This window comes from Lissotriton helveticus, chromosome 5_1 (assembly GCF_964261635.1).
Source record: "Lissotriton helveticus chromosome 5_1, aLisHel1.1, whole genome shotgun sequence".
Lineage (NCBI taxonomy): Eukaryota > Metazoa > Chordata > Amphibia > Caudata > Salamandridae > Lissotriton > Lissotriton helveticus.
In genome coordinates, this window is record NC_136065.1 from 1,948,386,227 (window position 1) to 1,948,402,814 (window position 16,588).

The following is a 16,588-nucleotide window of genomic DNA, read 5'->3' on the forward strand; positions in this document are numbered from 1 at the left end:
CAGTGGGTGTTTTCCATCATTCACAATTGCACTTAAGGTGACCATGTCCAAGACAGGGCGCTCTACTTCCAATAAGGGTCAAAGTACCTATTCCCACATGTAAACCACGGTGCTCAAAAGTGGGGAGGGGTTGGTTACCCTGATAACCCACCTACACCCACACATTCGAGTACATCAATAAACTGAACTTTAATCCTCCCTGAGCATCCTAATAATAAAAATAAAAAATTCATGTGTACAATGTGCGGAAATGTATTCTGTTTTCTTCAGAATCCAAAGTTCCTTTGTTGGTACAGCGCAGATTCTTATATCCAAGTTTTCAAGCAATCACAAGGGTAATTCTTCACATATAACCCATTTCCAATGCAGCCAACACGTGTTTCGTCATGCTAATTTAATGCATCCTTGACATCTTCAGGGCTGCAAACCGAAAATAAACAAAGTATAAGAACAGTCCATGCTAAATAAATTTTTCTTTCTTATCCTATTAATGCTTTTTAACCTCTTATAATTCAGAGATTCAGAGTATGATAGATACAAATGATAAGAAATCATAGTACACCTGCACCCAAAGCGTAATAGAATAAAGTTTCATAATGAGATTCAAAGAGGTACAGTTCACGAATATCTCTCACTTAATCACACGAGTGCATGAAAACCATAGAGCAAAATAATAAAGTTACAATCTATAAAAATCACCTTAAGAATTGATAACCAGAGTGCATTCGTATTGCACTCCTCCGGGATAGAACACCTCGCTCCCTTTCTGTAAAAACGAGGTCACATGATTATCAACAATTCTGATTTCAACAGGTGTGCCCTTCAAGGTATAATTTGGTCCTCTATTATAATACAGATAAAAAACAAAACCGTGACAAGGTTCATGGATCCTAACTCCTCATTACCAAATCAATCAGTAAGTTCATAACAGATCAATCCGTGAGTACATAAGCCAAAAGTACCTATTTCTAAGACATCCTTTTTAGTCAATCCATACCACGTCAAAAGAGACCCACTAATGACATTACCGTCACACTCTCCACCACCGTTGTGATATTCAATAGTCGTATTGCTCAATTGTAGTTATTCCTTGTTAATTTTTCCTCGGTTCAAATCTTACTCTGTAAGTAAAGGGGAGAGGTCTCCATGAAAGTAAGCAATCAGCAACTTCCAATAATCAGTTACATCCCTGATATTAGTCCTACTAAGCAGGGTAAGAAATGTATTAATCTCACCAGTTCTCAGATATAACCGTAACTTCCACGTTAAAGCCTCCCAGAGCTCTTCTTAAATCAAGAGTACGTGATCTGAAAGTAAAAGTAAAGCACGTGTGGTGTAAACAATCTCAAATTTATATCTCTCAGATGTAATGTAAATCCACTTCCGCAAACAAAATCCTAGGGACTCCCACTTACCCTACTCTGGTTCCTGTATCTCGTATCTCCTACCCGGCGTTCTACTCGTGCGCCATCTTGACACTGCGTTTTATATAGAAAAATGTTGGGTGCCATCTTTAAACATGTTTATTATGTTTATGTTTATGTGTATATACTTATAAAGCGCTCGATTGACGAGGCGTCTTGGCGCTGTGACGTGTGGATGAAAAGGGGACATTATGGTGAAGGCCTATGTGGCTGTAAACAGCCAGGTTTTAAGACTCCTCCTGAAAAGCTGAAGGTTAGGTTGAAGCTTCATGGGGAGCAGCAGTTTGTTCCAAAGCTTCGCCGCACAGTATGTTATTGCTTTGCCCTCCCCATCTCACCCGTGTGATCTTTGTGGTTTTGATAAGACCAAGACTGGCCGACCTAAGATTGCGGGGAGGAATTATTAATGAGGAATAACTACAATTGAGCAATACGACTATTGAATGTCACGACGGTGGTGGAGAGTGTGACGGTAATGTCATTAGTGGGTCTCTTTTTTATAAATTGGCGTGGTATGGATTGACTAAAACGGATGTCTTAGATATAGGTACTTTTGGCTCATGTACTCACGGATTGATCTGTTAGAAACTTACTGATTGATTTGGTAATGAGGAGTTAGGATTCATGAACCATGTCACGGTTTTGTTTTTTATCTGTATTATAATAGAAGACCAAATTATACTTTGAGGGGCACCCGTGTTGAAATCAGAATTGTTTATAATCATGTGACCTTGTTTGTACAGTGAGGGAGTGAGGTGTTCTATCACGGAGGAGCACAATATGAATGCACTCTGGTTATCAATTCTTAAGGTGATTTTTATAGATAGTAACTTTATTATTTTGCTCTTGGGTTTTCATGCACTCGGGCGATTAAGTGAGAGATATTCATGACCTGTACCTCTTTGAATCTCATTACGAAGCTTTATTCTATTACACAATGGGTGCAGGTGTACTATGATTTCTTATAATTTATATCTATCATACTCTGAATCTCTGAATTATAAGAGGTTAAAAAAGTATTAATAGGATAAGAAAGAAACTTTTATTTTGCATGGACTGCTCCTATACTTTGTTTATTTTGGGTTTGTAGCCCTGAAGAAGTCAAGGATGCTTTAAGTTAGCATGACGAAACACGCGTTGGCTGCATTGGAAATTGGTTATATGTGAAGAATTACCCTTGTGATTGCTGGAATACTTGGATATAAGAATCTGTGCTGTACCAACAGATGAACTTCTGATTGCTTGAATACTTGGATTTAAGAATCTGTGCTGTTCCAACAGAGGAACTTTGGATTCTGAAGAAAACAGAATAAATTACCGGACATTAAACACTGTACACGTGACATTTTTATTTTTATTATTAGGATGCTCAGGGAGGATTTAAGTTCTGTTTTCCATCATTGCCCAAGGTTGTGGATTCGAATTTTAAGCAACATACCACGCAGCCATAGAGTATGTCGCACAATGTTGGCAACTGCAGCTCAAGGAAATCTAAGAACTGCTCTTAAAAGGGGCACTTGAAATATCTCTTTGCTATACTATTTTATTCAAAAGAAAGATGAACCACGGGGCCTTGATTTCCTACATCACATCCTACAACTTCTAAATGAAGACACTGCAGGACGTCATTCCTTTTCTTCAGCAAGCGGAATACTATTTTCCACATCCATCCTTCTCACAGCCTGTGCTTGAGGTTTGTGGTAAGTGGAATAATTTCCCAGTTCATTGTTCTATATTTTGGAGTCTCAACAGCATCAAGGATATTCACATAATGTCCGTCAGTCGAGGCAGCATATTTCAGGCACAATTAAATCCCCATTGTTCCTTACCTGTATGGCTGACTAATAAAGTAAATGAGTCAAGTGCAGTACCTTGCTCACACACAGCAAACAATTGCCCTCCTACGCCTGTGTTGGACCTACTAGCAATACAGCTATCCCTTAAGGCATTCTTACCACCAATCTGTCACACAATTATGCTAATTCCTAAAGACAACATGACGGCAGTGTACTTCATACAGAAGGAATGGGAACACATTTGATCCACATAGCCAAGTTAAAGCATGAGATTGGGCCTTGTGCCCTCAAGTCCCTCTACTTCTAAGGGTCGGCAGTGACCTTGAAGAACTCAGAAGGAGTCCTCAGCAATGCATTTTAGTTGTGCAAATTACTTCCATTGTTGAGGAACTCCCACACATGATCCTCAACCAGTCACTGGACAATGCAGGCTGGATGAAGTGGTCAGAGATTTTTGCAAATGCCTTTTTCCTGCTACCGCTCATCTGCAGTGGACTCAGGAAAACACAGCAGTCACATTTGGGGCTCATATTAGTAACTCCAAAGTGAGCCAAACTATCCTGATTCTCCCTACTTCTCAGCATATACATCCACAGGCATGAGAAATTGCAGCTTGGAGCAGATCTAACAGCAACATAGGCAAATGTATTAATGGGATCCCAAAGTACTGAATATAGCATTTGATGGATACTGGTAACCACCGATTCCTCACCTTTAGAATATTCCCAAGTGCCAGATGGAATCTGGAAGATTTTTCAGCATGTCTTCTGCGTGCTGATAGGTGGTGTTGTGTGGCTCGGCATCGAACCCCCACACTGCTTCAGAAGTGACAGATGAGAGCATCATATGCGGCCCCAGGCATGTTGACATCACTTCCTTTCTTCCCACAGCTTCGAACATAGATCCAGGCTGGAACTTAACTTTATTCTTGTAATTTGATTAGTTGTTTTTTTCCCGTGTGGAGGAAACATGTCCCCTCCTAAAACTACAGATTGTAAGCCTTTTGGGGACTGTCACACACAGATGTCTGTGAGAGATCCCATCATGATGTCTCTGGTGTTTGCGGTCAGTCCAAGACTCCATCATGCGAGGAGTGTGACCTTATGCACATGACGGTGATTTGGGATCACAAAGCTAAGATGTATGTTGCAGAGAATCGAAGTTGTGACATCATGTTCCCACTCAAAGTCATGCACACAGGCTCCATTAGGGGCAACTCCTGTGGTCATTCCTCTTCGCCGTTCAGGTCTTCAAAATTGAAAAAAGAATCATTAATCCATGTGGACCTCATCACAGCCTTGCCACTCCCCAGACAAGTCACGAGGAAGTCAAGGTGCCCCCCGAATTAGTTCCTGGTCCCCTGCAGAGGAGTGATTGTGCAGCTGATCCTGATGTGCCCCAAATGTCCAATTCCAACAGATTGAGTTGATTAAGGTGAAGAATCTGCAGTTTGTTTCCACCTAAAAGTGTGTTACCGAAAGTAAGTAACTTATTATAGTAACTAGAATTCAGTTATTTGCAGATTCCAGCAATTTTCATGCAAATAATCAGAGAATCTGGAAACTAAACAACTCAAACATGCTATACTGCGAATGTACTGAACTTGCAAAAGTCATGGTTAGTTTACAGTTCCATTAGGATTCAGTCCGTTATTACAAAAACTCTCATGAAAAAATTTATGAAATTACTTAAGAGTCGTTCCCCCAGGGCAGTACATATTACATTGTGGAAACTTAACATTGTCCTATCAAGATAAATGGGCCCTCAATTTAAGCCATTGTACTCATGTCGAGAAGCGGCTCCTCCACTAAGGCGGAGGAGTGTCACCCCACTGTTCACTGAGTGAGCAATTGAAAGTGGAAAAATACAATTATAATAACTTAATGTTATTATAACTTAATTTAAACGTACTGACTCCGTTGTTTGGAGTTGGGGCTACGCTAGGCTGTTTGGAGGCTGGGTGAGGAGTGGAGGCACCCTTCTAAGTGCGCATGAATGTTTGGCCGGCCCGACAGGGCCGGCCAAACATTCATGCCCCCTCTGCATGTTATATATTACATGCCTTACAGCCTGGGTGGAGAACATTCCCAGGGTCTTATGCCCTGTCTGAGCGCCGAACCACGGCACTTAGACCAATCACAACGCTGCACTGCACTGCAGCGTTGTGATTGGCTTAAGGGAGCCTGGGTGCTTCCTGCTTCCACAGAAGCTAAGAAGAGGACAAGAAGATGGAGGAAAGGCGGTGGCCAGCAACATCCAGGTAAGTGTTTTTTTTAAATGTATTTTTAATTCTCTTCCCCCTCCCTCTGACCCCCCAATTGGTAGTAGCTGCTACTGCTGATGTCCGCTGCAATGTCTTTCTTGGAAAGTGGGTTTCTGGTTGCAATTACTTCACTTCATTTGGTTAGTGAACTGCAAGACTTACCAGTTGACAATTTTTGTTATCTACAGGTACACATCGTCCTGGTGTGGTCTTCCCATGTCATCTCAGTTATTGACTCACCATATTTCTTTACACATCTGCAGTCACTATCAGAAATGGCATTACATACACTTTATATCAAAAGAGCATTGATGTAGTATGTTGATCGCAGTTTCGAAATTTGCCATTGCTAGGAGGAGTGATATGCGCATGCAAATATGTTACGCTAAGGCAAAATGTATGTTGCCTTTAGTTTCAAGGGCATGTTCAGCTTGGGATAAAAAAGCCACCATGGCATTCATATTTAACGTCTCATGAATGTATATATGTAAAGCAGCTACTTAGTCTAGTATTCACACATTCACCAAAGATTACTGTGTTGATATACATGCACACCAAGAAACTGGAGAAGGACAAGCTGTATTAAAAATGTTATTTGCACATCTTCTGTTCTTGCTCGCAAGCCTCTGCTTTAAATGGAAGGTACTGCTTGTTAGCCTGTGTAAAGCATATAGCCTATAGGTACACATATTGAAAACTGTTACTAACCTGCAACAAATGCATTGCAACCTTTAGTGCTGTCGATTCACATGCGCCGCCCCCGATGCGAGTTAACATAATACATGTAGTTAATAAAATATTGTTAATTACTTACACTACTAGTCCACAGTCATCTTATTGTTTCATATGAGCACTCTTGCACTCACTCAGCAGGAAACAACCCAGTCTAAGGGGGACTCTGTCCTGATGCGTTGTGGGTTTCAGGGGTAAATACAATACATCACCTCAATCCGAAACTACTTCTTTGAAGGAAAACATCTTATAAAGACCCCAGACCAACACTGGATGGAAGGAGTGTGAATCTACAGCACCAGAGGCGGTAAACATATTGGTACAGGTAGTAACGTTGTCCATCTCTACTATATGAGCGTACACTTCTCAAGAAGAACTGAAGATGTCAGGCAACTGCCAGTGCGAGGCAGGCTGAAATATGGAAGCTTCTGACTCACTAAAGGAACAGTGAACATTTCAGCTTCTCTGTTCATTCTGCCTGTCATGCTACTTTCCCCCCCTATCACGCTATTTTTCTCCCTTAATTCAGCTTTACAGCTCTGCCTATCATGCTATTTTTCTCCCTCAATTCAGCTTTAAAGCTCTGCCTATCATGCTACATATTCCCCTCAATTCAGCTTTACAGCTTTGACCTTAAGGTCAGCCTTTACAGCAGAAGGGAGTGTTTGCAGTGCAATGCTGTCTTAAGAGTGCATTTGCAAATTATGAAACCATTAGCCTGCATAGGTTAATGGAGATTGTAGCTCCATGCGAAAATGCCAGAGTTCACCTCTTTTAAATACACATCGTATTATAGGGATTCTGTTAGCCCTGGTCAAGCAATAACCACAATCCTTGTCAGGTTAAGAGGCAGGCAAACCTAAATCTCCTATCTTTTCCCAATTGGAAATTACACTTATAAAATGGAATAAGGTAATCCCAATAATATCCTATGTGGAGAGAGCTCAAGCACTTTAACACTTGTTAGCAGTGGTAAAGTGCACAGAGTCCTAATACTAACAACAACTAGGTCAGAACAGTTGAGGAGGCAGGTAAAATTTGAGGGAAGGACAACCCTAAGGCTGTCAGTTCTAACAGATTCAAAATGTTCCTGGATCCTTGAACACAGGAAAAATAAACTATGTTCATGCTTTTATTGTTAAATTGCTTTGTCGTGGAAGCATGATTACAAGTAAGCAACATTTCCTAAACATTCCCCTTACAAGAAGACAATTCCGATATCTGTCAATCCTCACCAACTACAGACTTCTGAAACCTCCATACATTGTTTGTAGATTGTTCAAAATCATGACTCACTACTCTAAAACCTTCAACATGCTCAACCTCATAATAGGGTGAAAAATGATTTGGCTCCAGCAGAATTCTCAGAATTTTAAAGAACCAGGTGTGGATGCTAGTCGGACTCGTGGGCTGTGCCTAGTTCCAGCTGATTTTAGGCCTTTGCTTCTGGATGGTTCAGCTTATCTAGGTAATCCCAGTCTTTTTCTCCCAAACCATGATGGCTTCTGGCTAAGGACCAGTTCATACAGGAGAAATCTAGCTCATTCATGGGAAATACGTGTTGATTCACCATTAACAGAGAGACACTGCCTGACCCTGGACATACAAGAAGATACTCATTCTTCAATGTATTCTCCGTTTTAAAGAAAGCAGGGCTGAGTTAAACATTTCGGATTCTACATTACACTAGGAAACATCCGTGGTCTTCGAAACACTGCAGTCCTGATGGACTTTTGGTAGCTGATCTTCTAGACTCTACCATTAACACATTTCTGACTCTTTAAAACAAAATGAAGACTGGGGGGAAAAGTGAAAAGCTCCAGAGTTGAATCCTATTTCTCTGCAACAGGTTTCCCTTGCTCGCTATCTTATTGTGTTTGAGTTAGGAATTAGTACCTTATCCCATATTTTTCCTCCTCTCCCAAAAATAGTTTAGGTTCTAGCTTGATTACTGGACTCCCTAAAATACATTCAAATACAGTAGTTCTTAACTGTGGGCCAGGGACCTCGGAGAAACGGGTGCGGGGGTGGGGGAATATGGCTACTTAGAAAATTAAATAATATTAACAGTTTAATAAAATATATATAATAAAAAGAAACAAAATGGAAAATTGGAAAATTTTAAAACATTCTGTAAATGTGAAAGAATTTTAAATTGAAGGCTAAAAATTAAGTTAGTATCCTCAGATTGATTTATGAGAGCAGAGCAAGTGTAGAATATAGTATGAATGAGTGGCCTCAAATGAGTTTAGAAAAGCTCCAGCCTCCCCATTAAAACTAAAAGTTTGATTTTTATGTTTGTGTAACGGGGCGGCCCTGCCAAAGCAACCCGTTACTGTGGAGGACACTGTACCGAGCACGGGAACCCTCAGTGAACTATTTGTCGCTCCCCCCTCCTCTTGTCTTCCCCAGCAGATAGACTCACGCATGGAGAGTGAGTGTGACTGGCCCTTTAACTCGGACCCGGAGTGTGAGTGGGCGTGTTCCCGCGACGAGGCGTTCCCGTCAAATGCGGAAGTGCAAGAGACCCAGGTGTGCTTGTACACCCGGAGTGGAGAAGACGCCGGAGAGCCGAACACAGAGAGAGAACGAAGAACGGAAGCGAGACGAACAGAGGAGCTGGAGCGAGGAGGAGAGAGCCCAAATACGGAGGAGACGCCTGGAGGCCAACGTCACCACGAGTCGCCCAGCCACTCACCCAGGGGAGGTGTGTGGCTTGCCCAGGTGCGTAACAAGATCCGAGGCTGGGTAGGAAGGAAGGGTGACCCCCTTGTACATTAGCGGGTATCCCTTGGTCCTGGTTCCCCTTTTCCCGAGCACACCCCGTCACTGCACTGATATATATAGCTTTGACTCACGGGTGGTTGTATCTCCTCACTCCCTTTCCCTTCAGTTGCGTCTCATAGAACGCTGTTCTCACGCACTGCTTTCTTTACATTTATTTTGGGTCCGGCGGCACCAAAGCAAAGACGGACTCCGAGAACTGCAGACCCCGCCGAAGCACGGACGGCTATCGAAGGACTGAGCCAGTCAAGCCCCGAAGCCGGAAGAGTACACAAAGCCGTTCCCCACGAAGACCTGGCCCCAGTAGAAAGACCTGTACTGACTTTCTGTTAGAGTCAATAAAACCACCGTTAACCAAAACACGTCTGTTGCCTCTCCCTCCACTGCCCCAAGAATCCCCGCCCGCTACAGTTTGTTTGTGAATTAATTGACTATTTAATCATTTGAGTATTTGTTTTGTGAATGCTTGTTTCTGTATTTTTTGTACGTTGTTTAGCGGTTCAAACCATCAAAAATGCTTAGGCTGGGGTCCTGGTTTTCAGTAATGACTCAGTGGGGGATCCCTGGATTCAAATAATAATTAGGTGGGGATCCACAGAAGTCAAAAGATTAAGAACCACTGTTCTCATAGGTAATGCCCGGTTACTCACCGGTAATATTCTTCACTCCGAGTCCTGGTCTTCACGTTCCATTCCTTAACAGTTAGCAGCTAGTCTGCTCCACAGAAACCTACTACCTAGCAGAGCTTTTCGCACTTCCCCAAACATGGCTGAGGTACCGTGAATTCTGACCCTGGGTCATAATGTTCGTGGTTCTGTTACGAATTTGGTAACAGCGAACCGTAAACAGTGAGCTCAGCAAGCATGAGTGTTTCCGTCATGTTACATTGATGGATTCACTGTGTATTTGACGATTTCGTTCTGAAACCCTAGGGTTCCATTTTGTGCATGGCAGCCATTTTGTGGTTGCCCTCACATAGGCCTATGACTGTGGCTGAACAAGTCTCTGGGACACGTACACCTTGGCTTGAGTTTGTGCTGACTCCTGTTTGACCTGAAGTGAACTGACCCTGCTGCCTGAAGCTGACCTTGCCAAACCAGTTCTTGCCCTTTAGCTGGTCAAGATAGAGATCAAAGAGCAGGACATTGCTGAGTTTATGGTACACGAACACACCCTTCTATCTTGCTTCTCATCTGTCTCTGTTCCTTCTTTTATGGCCTATTTACGATTTGGGTTGAGGTCTTTTAGTATGGGTTTGTCTCCAACTTGTCCAAAAGAAGAATGTTTATTATGGGTTTGTTTGATGATTAATTTTGGGCTGGACAAACTGAAAAATGGGCTTGTCATCATGCTCCTGCTTTTGTCGTGGAAACATGTGAGTGGTCAAACTGTAAATAAGGAATGTTTGCCTGAAGCACAATTTTTTGTATAAAAAGGGATGGCTTGCTTTGTAAAGTTGAGCAGTCTCCTGAGAACATACACCGTGTTGTACTTCTAGGATCTCTGTTACTGGCTGCAGCTAATAAATTTGATCTTTGAAGTCACCAAGAAGTACCCCGTGTCTCTGTATTCTAAGACAGGTGGACCCGGAGACTTTGGGCGTTTCTCCTGGCGCCACTGGGTTCTAAAAACCCGGTTCTTCAATTGGCGCCCAACGTGGGGCGACTTCAGCGGTACCGGTCCAAGCCTGAAGATCGTGGGGAGCTTCGTGTGAAAATTCTGGAGGAAGGCCTGCCACTTCATCGACCCCTGTATGTCGTCGTGGTCCGAAAGTCTTTGCTGCGAGGTTCCCCGCTTTCCGACAGCTACGAAGGACTGTTGCCCTGGCTGTCGCCCTGTCTTGGAGCCCTTAGACGATTTGTAAAGCGAGATGATAGACGGGTCTTCTGGTGACGTGATCGATACCTCAGTTAAGTATGAGTGGAGCGTCTCCCAGTCCTTAGTTTTTGGGTATCCTTGGGATCTTTGATTTGGGACTTGCAAGCTCCAAAGCCGAGGGACTCGTGTATTCACGAGACTATCGTATTCGATATTCCCTTGAAGTTTGAAGCTAGACTAGTGAGCGAAGATGCCTGGTCTTAGCAGACTTGGAAAGTTATTTTGTTGTGGTTGTAATAGGGATTCCCGATTGGAGGATTCGTGTCTGGTTCCTCCGATTGGAACTCCAACCTATGAGCTCTATTTGAAACATGGCGTGGGCCCCATCACGTATAATGAAGTGTGGATTCGCTACACTAGAAAGGACGGTGTCCTAAAGTGGCCCCAATATTGTAGTTATGACACGGAGATTTTAGATAATTTAGAAGTTAAACTCTTCAAGAAGAAAGCCCGGCCGGCGATGTTTGACTCTTTCTGCCTCTGGCGAAAGGAAGCCAAACAGAAAGAAATTAAATTAGCGAAGAGAAATATAAGAGAGAAGAGTATTTCGATAATGTAAGCTGCTATACAGTTTAAAGATAATAAAGAAGAACAAGCAAGTGAGCAGTTGCACAGGCAACGTAAAATGGCGATTGATAAGTGTTATCCAGCTTTGCCACCTCATCAGCAAGATGCGACGAAGGAACTTGAGAAGGATCCTTTGATGTCCCATTTGTTAAGGTCGCCACCCCCTTATGTGCAAAGTGCTACAGCACCTCCGCAACCTTTAGTTGCGCAACCTCCAATTGCTTTGCCTCCGGTTATTGCACAGCCGCCAGCTCCTCTTCAGTTGGCTCCTATTCCTCTGGCGCAGCCTTTTCAAGGGCCGCCGACTTTGCTACCTGCTCCGTCTCCAATTCTTACGACTCTGTCTCCTGTTCTTGCTACTTCTTCTGCTACCGCTCCTATATTGGTTTCCTCTCAGTCTGCCTTGTCTCCTGTCCTTCTGTCAACTTCGCCTTCTGTTCGACAGAGGATGACTGATACCGTTACTGGTCTCCTTTCCCCTCTCTTTGGGTCACTAGGTATGACCCCTGTTTCAGAGCGTAAACAATTACGTAGCCAATTGCCTGGTCCCGACGAGCGGACAGTACTGGGTCATTTGGCACGTAAATGGGTTACTAATACTTTGAGATATGATTTAGAATGTGTTATGGATGTCTTCCGTCAATGGGAAGCACCGAAGCAGAGGTATGTTTTTGATGAAATGTGTACTTTCCTTCGTGAAGAATGGGAAGATGGTGAATTGGGACAGACTCCGCCTGAGTTGTTCCGTGTACAGTCCGAGTTTGCGAAGGGAACTATAGTGGGTCTCGATGTTGAGAGAGCAGTTGCAACATTGTTGTCGTTTAGGAGTAAGTCTCCTTCTCAGCCGTTGTTTGACCCTGATCCTTCTGTTAGGAGGAAAGTGCGACAATATCCAATGAGGGAGGTTCCTCCGGTGTGGAAAGAAGCCGTTCAGGCAGATGTTAATGCTGGGATTGTAGCTGCGCCAGCCCATTTTCAATGTGTTTGGGTACATGTTCCGTGGAAGCGAGCTGAAGTTTTGGCTCTTAAGCAGACTTTGCCTGAGCCCCGTAAAAATCCTGCAGGGTATTATAAGGAATTATCACAGACTACAGACTCATGTATTATGAATTTAGCTGATATAGACATGTTGTTTGGAAATGTGGTTCCACAGCCTTTATGGGGATTGATTCGTCACACGGATCATGCGCAAGAGTTAGGTGATACCTGGCTTAATATTGGTGCTGCGGATGGTCGACAAGTTGGTGGTGCTAAACCTGAGCCTCTAGTTCCAGAACTTCCTGGTAGGATCGTTACTTATATGAAGACTTTAATGCCTGCTATGCGAGTAAACTGGGACAAATTGTCTGCGTGTAAGCAGAAGAAAGATGAAAGTGTGTCTGATTTCTTCACTAGGCTTGAAGAAACGTTTATTGACCATAGTGGTCAAGACATGAGTACGGAAGGTGGTCAACGGTTGTTTGTTGATAAGTTTGTGCATAACTTACTTCCCGAGTTGTGTACTAAATTGAAAGATTCAGAGAGTTCTTGGGCTGTTTCCTCATCAGCACAGATATTGGCTACTGCACAGTACTACGAAAATAGGGATAAGGATGAGAAGGATAGAGCAGACAAGAAGACTAAAGAGTTGAAAACAAAGGTTCTTTTGCAGCAAACGTATCCACCTCGTAGTAGCCAACGTGATTATCAGCAGCCTCAGAAGTTTCAGAGAAACCCGGAAAGGTTTGAGCCTCCTCAACCGCGTTTTCCTATAGGCCCTAACCAGTGTGCATATTGTAAAGAAGAGGGCCATTTTAAAAATAGTTGCCCAGTTCTGTTACAGCGCGCGAATGGTGTTTCTGGTGTGAGAGGTCGAGGTGTTCCGCAAGCTTCTAGAGGTAGGGGACGTGGTGTGTTCCTCCAGAATGCGCGTTCCTTTCCTCCACAAAATTCAATGAATTGTTTTGATCAGCAAAATGGTGCGTCTGGTATGACGACTCAGTACTATGCTGACAACTACTATGTCGAAGGTGAAAATATGGACGGTAATGATTGCTAGTACAGCCATAGACAAAGAGAGGGAGTTGTTTCAGTTCCAGTAGATCAGAGTGGACCTTATGTTGAAGTGATTACATCAGGTGTGTCAGAGCCTTTTCTGTTGGATACTGGTGCTGCGAAGAGTTCTATTATGCACTCTAAACTCCCTGGCGCACCTTTGTCTGGCTTGACGAATGTTTCAGTAGGATTTTCTGGCGCCCCAGTTAGAAACCCGATTTCTAGTCCTTTGTCTCTTTCTGTTGGACCTTGTGAATTCGAAGCACCCCTTATTTTGACGACCATATGTTGTGACGCTGAAAGCAAATGTTCGAATGCCACGTATTCCCCAATATAGGATCTCTAGTGATAGTGAAAGAGCGTTGCTAGCGATCATTCATGACCTGATTGAGAAAGATGTGATTGAAGAAACGAGAGGTAATGTGTGCAATAGTCCGGTTTTGCCTGTTCTGAAATGTACTGATTCTTCACAACCACCTGTATATAGGTTTGCGATCGATCTTCGCGAGGTGAATAAGATTGTAGTTCCGCAATTTAGTGTTGTTCCAGATATTACTGCCTTACTGACCATGATTCCAGCTTCAGCCACTTGGTTTTCGGTGATTGATTTGAAGAATGCTTTCTTCAGCATCCCGATTGCCGAGGAGAGTAGAGATATTTTCGGCTTCTCTTTAGGAGGTCGAAGCTTCCGGTTCAAGCGCGCTCCTCAAGGCTATTGTGAGAGTCCATCAATCTATAGTCAGGCTTTGAAAACACAGCTTGACACGATTGTCTTACCTGATGGTGCTGCTCTTGTTCAGTATGTCGACGATTTGTTAGATGCTGCTGACAATGAAGAGATTTGTAAAGAAGCTACTTTGACGTTGTTGCGTCATTTGTCTAACTTCCATCATAAAGTGTCTCTTTCGAAGCTGCAGTATTGTCGACAAGAAGTGACCTACTTAGGTCATCTCTTATCGAAGGAGGGAAGAAGATTGACCCCAGAACGAATCCAAGCGATTGCGAAAATGAGTGTGCCAACTACTCAGAGAGAAGTGCGTGCTTTCCTGGGTATTACGTCGTATTGTAGACAGTGGATTCCGAATTTTTCGCTTCTTGCAAAACCTCTGATAGCTCTTACTGTTAAGGATACTCCGAATCCTATTACTTGGACTGACGAATGCCAGAAGAGTTTTTCAGAATTGCGTGATGCGTTGTGTTCGGCTCCTGTGTTGGGTACTCCTGACTACAGTAAGCCTTTCACACTCTATGTCCACGAGAGAGAGGGATGTCCATTATCAGTTTTGACACAGCAGTTCGGCGATAAGCAACGTCAATGTGCGTATTTCTCATCGACTTTGGATCCGGTAGCTAGAGCGTTGCCGAGTTGTTTGAGAGCCACAGCGGCAGCGGCTGTCTCTATTCGACAGTCTGCTGGCTTGGTGATGAATATTACGTTGATTGTAATGGTTCCACATGCAGTGGATACATTGTTGAACAGGACAAAGACACAGCACTTAACTAGTGCTCGATTGTCAGGTTATGAGTTGACACTCTTAGCAAGTCATGTGCATATAAAGAGATGCAGCACGTTGAATCCAGCTACGTTGTTGCCGATTTCAGTGGAGACAGATGTTTCTGAACAGCATGATTGTTTTCTTAGGACAGAGGAGGAAACGAAAGGGAGAATAGACCTTAGGGACACTCCTCTTTCAAAATGTGATGGTACCTTATGGGTAGATGGTTCGTGCTTCAAGCTTCCGAATGGTGATACGACTGCGGCATATGCTGTTACGACTTTGCACACGATTGTTGAAGCTACACGTATCCCACATAACTCAGCTCAAGCAGCAGAGTTGATTGCATTGACAAGAGCATGTGTGTTGTCGAAAGGGAAACGAGTTACTGTGTACACTGATAGCCAGTATGCGTTTGGTGTGGCTCATAGTTTTGGACGATTGTGAAAAGAGCGTGGGTTTCTGACTTCGCATGGAGCTAAGATTCAGCATGGTCAGTTGGTAAATTAGCTTCTTGAGTCACTTACTTTGCCGTTGCAAGTTGCGATCGTGAAATGCAGTGCACATAAGAAGGTTACCGATGATGTTGGTCGTGGTAATGCGTTTGCGGATGAAGTTGCGAAAGATGTGGCGAGGGATGTGATGAGTCGAATGTATGTTGCGGGTCCAGCGAGATGGGTTCCGGATAGAGGAATGTGTGAAGATACGATAGAAAGTGTGAAGTCAATTCAAGCTGAAGCTACAGAGAAAAAGTTGAGCGTATGGAGAGAGAGTACGGGTAAATTGGATTCGAATGGTTGTTGGGTTGAGTTGTCAGAGCATCAGCGATGGTTGTTACCCAATGCGTACGTGCTTGCAGTGGTTACAATGGCGCATGGAATGGCTCATATCAGTACGAAAGGGATTTGTAAGTTGTTGGCTCCAGTATGGCAAAATGCTGGAATTCCTAAGTGTGCAGAGAATGTGGTCAAGAATTGTATGGTTTGTCTGATGTACAATCCTGGCAAGGGAACTCCAACTCCAGCTGGTCATTTTGCGCCTCCAACGTATCCGTTCGAGGTTTTGCAGCTAGATTTCATCCACATGGAGAGGTGCAACAATTTGAAGTATGTTCTCGTGGTTGTTTGTGCCTTTTCAAGATGGGTAGAAGCATATCCCCTGAAAGATAATACTGCCTTGTCCACAGCTAAAGCCCTTGTTAAGGAGTTTTTCCCTAGGTACGGTTTACCGAGAATGGTCTGGAGTGACAATGGGAGTGAATTTGTGGGTCAAGTGATGAAGAGAGTATATGATGGTTTAGGAATTCGTCAGAAATTCCATGCTGCAAATCACCCCCAATCAGCTGGTCTAGTGGAGTGCTATAATGGCACCCTTAAGTTGAAATTGGCCAAGATACAGGCGAGCTCTGGTCTTCAATGGCCTGGTGCTTTGCCATTAGCACTTTTGTCAACTAGGATGACTGTAAATTCTCGAGTGGGACTTAGTCCATATGAGATAGTTTTGGTCGCCCGGCAAACATATGGGGAGTGCCGAGGCCGACAAAATTCAGCGAGATCGAACACCCTGTACTGCTTGATACCTGTACGAATTGACGGCTAAATTGCGTGTCTTACA